This window comes from Spermophilus citellus (genome assembly GCF_964194105.1).
Source record: "Spermophilus citellus genome assembly, chromosome: 4".
NCBI lineage: Eukaryota > Metazoa > Chordata > Mammalia > Rodentia > Sciuridae > Spermophilus > Spermophilus citellus.
Genome location: NC_138185.1, coordinates 137,340,712 through 137,350,780, shown reverse-complemented (window position 1 = coordinate 137,350,780; position 10,069 = coordinate 137,340,712).

Here is a 10,069-nt window from a genome sequence, read left to right as displayed (position 1 = left end):
GATTATCTGAGATAGCTTTGGGAATTATTGAGACCTTAAAGCCATTGCCTGAAATTAATAGGATATCTATCATATGTAAGGTATGGTGCCTAAAGCTTCACATTTATTGTCTCATTTAATACAGCTTTCTTAGAAATAGAAATATAATTATCATCCTCCAAGAGACAGGACAGAGACATGGAATATACAACTTGTCCACAACTAATGAGTGGTAAATCTAGGTGTGAAACCCACAAAACCAGAGATGAGAACCTATGTAATGTCTCCTTCTTACCACTCAAAAAAGCACCTATAATCTCTATGATGATCAGTCATCTTTTGGGTGAACGTAGGTCAATAATATGCACCCTTTTAAATACACAGGAGGGGGCTGGGGATGTGGCTCAAGCTGTAGTGCGCTCGCCTGGCATGCGTGCGGCCCGGGTTCGATCCTCAGCACCACATACAAACAAAGATGTTGTGTCCGCCGAGAACTAAAAAAAAATAAATATCAAAAAAAAAAAAAAATACACAGGAGGCCAGAGAGATGGTGCATACCCATAACCCCAAATTTGAGGTCAGTCTAGGCAACTAAACCAGATCCTATTTCAAAAAAGGGCTGGGAGCTGGGCACAGTAGCACATGCCTGTAATCCCAGCAACTCTGGAGGCTGACGCAAGAGAGATCGCAAGTTCAAAGCCAGCCTCAGCAATGGCCAGGTGCTAAGCAACTTGGTGAGACCCAGTCTCTAAATAAAATACAAAATAAGGCTAGAGATGTGGCTCAGTGGGCAAGTGTCCCTAGGTTCAATCCCTGGTGGTAAAAAAAAAAAAAAAAAGGTACTGGGGGTATGGCTCAGTGGTAGAGCACCTCTGGGTTCAACCCCTAGTACAAAGTAAATAAATAAATGTAAGTTAAGTTCTTTTCTTTTCTAAATATTTTATTAATGTTGATGGACCTTTATTTATTTATATGTGGTGCTAAGAATCAAACCCAGTGCCTCACACATGTTAGGTGAGTGCTCTACCACTGAGCCACAACTCTAGCCCCTATTATTTAATTTTGATTCATCTAAAATTTATTTTGGAATAAGAAAAAGCGGGGCATGGCAATGTGCACCTATAGTCCCAGCTACTTGGAAGGCTGAGGCAGGAGAGTTCAAGGTCAAACCCAGGAGTTCAAGGTCAGCAAACCCTGTCTTAAAAAAAAAAAGATGGAGTCGAATTTTCCAGATGGTTTACCATTGTCCCAGCACTATTTGTTTATTTAGTGATATTAGGGATTAAACCCAGGTTGCTCTACTACTAAACTATAGCTTCAGTCCTGTTTGTCATTTTATTTTGAGACAGATCTCACTAAATCATTGAGGCTGGCCTTGAACTTGCAATCCTCCTGCCTCAGCTTTCTGAGACTCTGGAATTACTAGCATGTACAACCACTTCTGCCTTTACCACTATTTATTGAACAATGTATATTTTCCAAACAGCTCCGGAATAATCTGCTTCTACCTATTTCTCGATATAGCCCTTTGTCTCAATTCCATTTGTATTTTGGGTTTATTTCGCCAAAAATAGACCGCATTTCACTTCTGTATATTTTAGTTACTGGAGCTGTATGATGTTTTCCTATACATTCTACTGACATTTTTTGCATTGCTACCCCAAGGTTTATTTCTTTATTTAGCTGACCCAATGATTGCACCTGAAGCACTCTACCACTGAGTTACATGTCTGCATTTATTTATTTATTTATAATTTTTTAGTTGTAGATGGACACAATGCCTTTATTTACTTATCTTCTTATGTGGCTCTGAGAATCGAATCTAGTGCCTCACACATGCTAGGCAAGTGCTCTACCGCCACAACCCCAGCCCTGTCCACTTCTTTTTGAGACAGAGTCTTACTAAATTGCCCAGTCTGGCCTCTAATTTGAGATCCTCCTGCTTCAGCCTCCCAAGTAGCTGGGATTACGGTGTGCCACCATGCTTTGCCTTCCCCAAGGTTTAAAGTATACCATCCCAAGATTTGACATACCTGCAACTTAGGGAAGAAATGCAAGTCTCCCAGGTTTATAGAAAAGTGATTTGTGCAAGGTGTCACCAAACAAGAAGGGGTCACAACTGTAATCAGAAACCAGAGATCTATCATTCCACCTAGTTCTTCCATCTTTCTACCACACCAGGTTAGGAGAGCTGAGAGGCTTTGAGTAAAGGGAACAGGCTGGATAGACTTTCCTTTACTCCTCCACAACTAAAAGTTCTCAAAGTCCTCTTGATTCTGCTCTCCTTTTTCCTTTCTCTTCCCCTCCCATCTTCTTTCTTTTCTGACTTTCTTTTTCCATACAGGGGATTGAACCTAGGCAAATGGTTTTCCAATACTAGGCAAGTGCTCTATCACTGAGGTATATACATCCCACCCCTTTCCAGTTTCTTGTGGTGCGGGAGATTGAACCCAGGGTGTTGTGCATGCGAGGCAAGCACCCTACCAACTGAAGTGTATCTCCAGCCTTCCCAGTTTCTTTTTAACACTGCCCACTTCCTGATGCCAACAACACTCTGAGACTTCCCCTCTTCCCAGGAAGTAGCAATAGCCTTGACCTTCATTATTGGGGCGGAGCAAAGGAGAGAAGGCATTTGGTCCTTTTCTAAGACCTCACTCGGGGAAGTCACCTGGTGCACTCCTGTAATCCCTGCGTTTCGGAAGGCTAAAACAGAAGGATCTCAAATTAGAGGCCATACTGGGCAATTTAGCCAGCCTCATCAAAAAGCGAGGCACTACACATCTCGCATGCACAAGGCCCTGAGTTCAATTCTCAGCACCACCAAAAAAAAAAAAAAAAAAAAAAAAAAAAAAGGGCTGGGTATGTGGCTCAGTGGTCGAAAGCCCCTGAGTTTAATCCCGGGTAACACCCTCCTCTTAAAAAAAAAAAAAAAAAAAGGAAAAGAGAATGTTCTATCTTGGTCTTGAAAACCCCAAAGGCCCCACGTCAGATGGCGGTTCCTAAAATTAGCTCAAGCGCGCCCTAAAACCCTCCGTGTGGTGGCCCTGGGGCACCCACCGGCTCCCGTTGGGGAGGCGCGGGCGGCAGGCTGGGCCTGGGGCAGGTCGGGCCCTCTGGTTTTCCTGGCGCACTTGGGAGGTGGGTCACACGCGAGGTCACATGCGAGTTCGCTCCGCCGGGCCTTGGCAGGGAAAGGCTCGGCCGGGCTGGCGGAACATGAGCCTCTTTGTCCGCGGCATGGAGGGCCCCAGCTGCGGCCGATCCGTGCCTCGCAGGCGGGAGACAGCGGGGCCGCTGGCCCGCGGGCAGGGCTGGGGCGGCCGGAGGGAGCGTGTCCCCGCGCGGTGGATTGCGAAAACACGCACAGAGCGCGAGCTGGCGCTGCCAGGTCACCAGGGTCGGTCCTCCCGACGCTGCCGGAGAACATTCCATCGCCAACGAACGCTTAGGCTCCTTTTGTTAAGGCTTCGAGTTTGCCTCCTCTGGTGGTTAAATTAATTCCTCAAGTATTGACTCGGCCGAGAAGAATCTAAATGAGCTCCACTGATTACGCCCACGGGGGCTCACGCTCTTGGTAAGAGCGAAGCCTTGCCTGCACCTGTCACGAAAGCTATAGGGGCTTTACCGGCAGTAGGTGCCTGGGAAGGTGAGGGAGGAGAGAGCTAGGTGAGCTGAAGTCCTGTGGCCGGAGTAGATGTCCTAGCCATGCCACATCACTGTATGGCCAGCAAATGGTTACTGGGCGAAATGGAAGTGTCCAAGGGCATTCCTAAAGCAAAAAAGCAAGGCACCGGGCTGGGCTGTAGCTCAGTGGTCAAGCGTTTGCCTCGCATGTGTGAAGCACTGGGTTCCATCCTCAGCACCACATAAAAATAAATAAAGATACTGTGTGTTCATCTACAACTAAATAAATATTTGAAAAGAAAAAAAAAACACCATAGAATGTTCGATAATCCAATTGACAATTTTTTTTCCTCAGTGTTTTTCTTTCCTTTTCTGTCTTGGTACTGGAGATTGTACCCGGAGATGCTTTGCCACTAACCGACACCCCCAGCCTTATTTATTTATTTATTTATTTTAATGTAAATGTATGTTTTTTTTTTTTTTTTTTGGTGGTGGTGCTGGGAATTGAATCCAGGGACTTGTGCATGCTAGACAAGCACTCTACCAACTGAGCCATATCCCCAGCAGCAATGTATGGTTTTTTTAACCATATGATTTAGTTTTAATTTTTTTAGTCATACATGATTATTTATTTATTTTTAAGTGATTTTATTTTAAGAGTCTCGCTAATTTGCTGAGGCTGGCATCTAATTTTCCATCCTCCTGGCTCAGTCTCCCTGGTAGCTGGGATTACAGTACAGGCAGGTACCACTACAGTTGGCTCAAATTTTTTAAAAAGGTCGGTAGTAGTAGTCATTTATTAAAATGGAAATTATGTAGAGCATTAACTACAAAGGCAAAGTGATTGAAAATAATAAATGCCATCCTCAAAACATCTTAATTTTCATTGTTAAGAAATACTTTTCTATTGATGACCTTGAAGAACTTGCATCCAACTCCTGAGATTTACAATGAGAAAGAGAATCATTTGTTACTGCTAATGTGTTTTTCTAAGAACTTCTGAAATATTAATACATATAATCCTCTTCACAACGATTCTGGATGGAGTCATTCTTTCCTGCTCCCAAGCTGGGGAATCAAACCAGGGAATGTTAGGCAAGGGCTCTATTACTGAGCTATACTCACAGTGTAGTCACACACACACACATACACACACACACACCCCTTACTGGGGATTGAACTCAGGGGCACTCTACCACTGAGCTAACATTTTGAAGTCCTTTTTATGTTAAGACAAGGTCTGGCTAAATTGATGAGGTTGGCCCTGAATTTGCTATCCTCCTGCCTCATCCTCCAGAGTCACTGGGATTACAGGCATGTGCCACCATGCCCAGCCATACATATGCTGTATTTTTAGGATTTGCCCACTATGCTAGGCATGGTGGTGCATACCTGTATTTCTAGCTACTCAAGAGACTGAGATAGGAGGATCACAAATTCAATGCCAGCCTGGGCAATTTAATAACATCCTATCTGTATCTCAAAGTAAAAAATAAAAATAAAAAAGCAGTTGATCTTGAACTTCTGAATTCAAGTGATCCTTCTGCCTCAGCCTCCCAGGTAGCTGGAACTACAGGTATGCACCACTGTACCCAGCTTGAACATTTTGCTTATACACATGGAGAGAAATGCTCAAGCCAGACCTTAGGACTGTACAGCTCCACTTGCTAGATATTGCCAAGCTCTCAAAGTGGCTATACAAATGACATTTTCCCCAGCAGTGACTGAGAGTTCTGTTGCTCCACATTTTCAAAAGTATTTCATGGGCTGGGGATACGGCTCAGGCGGTAGCGCGCTCGCCTGGCATGCGTGCAGCCCAGGTTCGATCCTCAGCACCACATACCAACAAAGATGTTGTGTCCGCCGAGAACTAAGAAATAAATATTAAAAATTCTCTCTCTCTCTCACTCTCTCCTCTCTCACTCTCTAAAAAAAAAAAAAAAAAAAGTATTTCATATTGTTAGATGTTCTAATTTTTAACAATCTGATGGATGTGAAATGATATCCTTAATTACTAGTGAGTTTGAGCATTTTTTTCAAATGTTTATGGGACACTGGGTTTTTCTTTGTCTATAGCCTTTGCCCATTTTTATTTTACTTACTGACTATAGAAATTCTTTACATATTATGAGCCAATTATATGTCACTTACATATGAGATAATCTTCTGGTTGTGACTTTTCTTTTTCATGTTGTCTTTTTTGTACAGAAGTTTTCAATTTTATTTTATTTTTAATATTTATTCTTTAGTTGTAGTTGGACACAATACCTTTATTTTATTTATTTTTATGTGGTGCTGAGGATTGAACCCAGGATCTCACATGTGCTAGGCAAGCGCTCTACTGCTGAGCCAAAACCCTAGCCCCAGAAGTTTTCAATTTTAATGTAGTCAAATGTATCAACATGTTATATTATAGCTTTTTTTTAAATATTTATTTTTTAGTTTTCAGGGGACACATCTTTGTTTGTATGTGGTGCTGAGGATCGAACCCGGGCCGCTCGCATGCCAGGCGCTACCTCTTGAGCCACATCCCCAGCCCCATATTATAGCTTTTAATGTCTTATTTAAGAAGTTATTTTCTATCCTAAGATCATATATTCTCCTATATGTTCTTTTAAAAGTTTCAAAGAGACAGGCATGTTTACTGGGCAAAACACAAATGAAGAGTCGAAGGACATTTCTAAAACTAAGAAACAAAGCACCATAGAATGTGTTGGGAGTCTGAGGCAGGAGGTTAAGGCCAGCCTGGGCAAATCAGTAAGACCCTGTCTCAAAATAAAGAGGGGCAGGGGTGCAGCTTAGTGTCAGAGTCCTTGCCTAGCCTTTATGAAGCCCTGGTTGGATGCCAATGCCATAAAACAAAAAAGGAACAAGCAAACAACAAACCCAACTATATCCTGGGTGTAGGTAGGTTTAGAGAGTTGGAGAGAGTCCTGAAAGAGAGCAAGGGTTACAAGGACCCACAGGTTCCTTCTGGGCTCAGGTACTCTGCCTGATGGTGCTGCTGGCCCTAGTCATTCCAGGTGTCAGAAGAGAATTTTAGAAAACTGAAGTAGGCATTTCTGTTGCTAATGGTTCCAGCCCTGAGTTCCCCATCTGTTTGCATTTCTTATCCTAGTCATTCTCTGCTACTGGAGAAAAGCAAATCTAAAGCCTGAAGCTCCCCGAGACACAAGACCTTAGGCAGGGCACCGATTTGTCAGGTCTAGAAGCAGGACTGAGGAACATTTACATCTGTTTTCAGTCATTTTTCCTCGAGTTAAGAGCTCTGTAGGCCTGTTTTCCAAATTTTTACAGGAAAAACTTTTTCCAAAAATTATGGTGTACCACCAAATATGTAACCTACAAAGACTCTTAACCAATGAGTCATATCCCCAGCACTCTTTATTTTTTATTTTGAGACAGAGTCTTGCTGAATTGCTTAGGGCCTCACTAAATTGCTGAGACTCCAACTTGCAATCCTTCTGCCTCAGCCTCCCATACTACTGGGATTACAGGTTTGTGCCACCACACCCGGCTACAATATCTAGTTCTTTGCCACAAACTATCCAAACTTCACATTTTAGCTTATTGTTATGGTAGCAACCCCACCCCCACCCCTGTAGTACTGGGGATTGAATCCAGGGATGCTCTACCACTGAGTTATAGTACCAGTCCCCTTTTATTTGTTTGTTTGTTTAATTTTTTGAGACAAGGTTTCTCCAAGTTACCTGGATTGGCCTTGAATTTGCAATCCTCCTGTCTCAGCCTACTGCATTGACAGGATTGTATGTGTGCACCACTGCAACTGACCAGTTATTTGACTTTATGTCTATGTCTCTTTGGTCTTTTTTAGTTAACTGAAATTCTTTCTTCAGTTGATTTGTCAGAAGGGGCTCATGAGAACAGTAGTATCTGAGTTTACAATGTTCCTGAGAATTTCTTTACAGCCTTTATACTTGAAGATCAGCTTGAATGGATACAAAATCCCTGCTTCATGTTTTTTTTTTTTTTTTTTTTGTTGTTGTTGTTGTTCTTTGAACATCTTGAATATGTTACTCAATTGCTTTCTTTCTTAGTTTAAAATGGTAACTAACAGAAAGCTCTTTATTGTGTATGTCTGGCATTATGATTTATTTATCTTATAAATGATTTAGTGGGGGTTTTTTGGGCTTGGATGCAAATAATTATTTCTTTTTCTTTCAAGTCCAATAATGATGAACTAAAATTATTGTATTGATCATTCTTAATTTCCCCAGGTATGCCATATGTCCTTTCAATATATTATTTTAGATTCTTTGGTTGTATTCACATGGTGATTTACAATATGTTGCCTCATATTTTCTGTGAATTGCCTCTTCTAGTCCCCTCCCTCACTTTCATTTAGACCTCCCTCCTATTTGTCTCTATCCCTGGGATTTTATTTATTTATTTATTTATTTATTTTTTAATTTTAATATTTATTTTTTAGTTTTCAGTGGACACAACATCTTTGTTTGTATGTGGTGCTGAGGATCGAACCCGGGCCACACGCATGCCAGGCGAGCATGCTACCACTTGAGCCACATCCCCAGCCCCTATCCCTGGGATTTTATTTGGGCAGTTTCGTCACCTTCCAGGGCTTTGGCTTGGAGGGAGTTTGTAGTTCTAAAAGTTTCTAGGGCCTGGTCCACCTCTCACTGTGAGATCTTATTGCACCTTTGGGGTGTTGGTTACACTCCCTGGTGAGCAATACTCTGTAGGGTCCCTTCTGTGTTTCCCATGAGAGTTGGTAATTGGGGGTATCTCTAGCTTTAGTTTTGTCAGAAGGCAAAATTCTTCCCTTTGCTATTCTATGTGCAGATTCTAATTCTAGAATCAAGCCAGAGAGCTAACAGGATTTATCTTTGCCTACTTGAATTTGTCCATCCAGCTTGTGGAAATTTCTATGGGTCTTGGGTTGGCTGTCCCAGTTGCACTTTGTTGCCATAGCGGTCTTCCTTCACCACTGTGACATGTGCTACATTCATTATTACATTTTTATTTATTTATTTGGTACCAGGGATTGAACCACTGAGCCACTTCCCCAGCCCTTTTTTTATATTTTATTTTGAGACTGGATCTTGCTAAGTTACTTAGGACCTCACTAAATTGCTGAGGCTGGCTTTGAACTTGCAATCCTCTTGCCTCAGCCCTCTGAGCTGCTGGGATTACAGGCATGTGCCACTGCACCCTGCTCCTACAAACTTTTTTGGTGATGCTGAGGATTGAACCCAAGGCCTTGTACATGCTAAGTACACACTCTATAATTGAGCCACATGCTAGCCTTATCATTCAATTCTTTTTTTAATAATTTTTTTAAAGAGAGAGTGATAGAGAGAGAGAGAGAGAGAGAATTTTTTTTAATATTTATTTTTTTAGTTATTGGCGGACACAACATCGTTGTTTGTATGTGGTGCTGAGGATCGAACCCGGGCAGCACGCACGCCAGAGGAGCGTGCTACCGCTTCAGCCACATCCCCAGCCCCCTTATCATTCAATTCTAAATCATTTATAATCTAAACAAAATTTCCTTTTAGCCCAAATAAGCTACAGCTTGGGCCACTGTTAGTAACTTTTATTGGTTAGCATCTATTTTCTTTCTTTTAGCATCTATTTTCTTTCTTTTTTTAAAAAAATATTTATTTTTTAGTTCTCGGCGGACACAACATCTTTGTTTGTATGTGGTGCTGAGCATCGAACCCGGGCCGCACGCATGCCAGGTGAGCGTGCTACCGCTTGAGCCACATCCCCAGCCCGGTCAGCATCTATTTTCTACTGGAGAAATTCTATCCCAAACTGTTACTGGATCAGGTGCAAGGAGGGCCCCAGAAGGAAGTAGGGAACCTCCCCTCATCCCTGGTAGGTTTTTTTTGTTTGTTTGTTGTTTGGTTTGATACTGGGGATTGAACCCAGGGGCATTTAACTACTGAGCCATATCCTGAATCTTTTTTTTTTTTTTTTTTTTGTGGTGCTGTGGATTGAACCCAGGACCTTGAGCATATGAGGCAAGCACTCTACCAACTGAGTTATGTCCCCAGCCCTCCTGAATCTTTTTTATTTCATATTTTGGGACAAGGTCTCACTGAGTTGCTTAAGGCTTGGCTAAGTTTGCTGGCTTTGAACTTGGAAATCTCCTGTTGCAGCCTCCAGAGTCTCTGGGATCTACAGGTATACACCACCAGGCCTGGCCTGCTGGGTTCTTGCTTTACAACACAGAAAGGAATGTCAGAGTATCAAAAGAGGCATAAGTAGAAACTTATTTAGGAAAATAAGGAGATTTATTCAGCAAAGCAAATAATAGAGTTGGATATGCACTCAAAGGGAGGAGGAGTGTGAATACTTTAGAGTGAGAGATATACTTTGGGGGTCTCAGGCTGCTTCTTTTAAAGGAAACCTTGCAAATAGTAATATGAGAAACATAATGGGCTGACAACAGCTTACTAAGTTCAATTCCTTTGATTGTAGA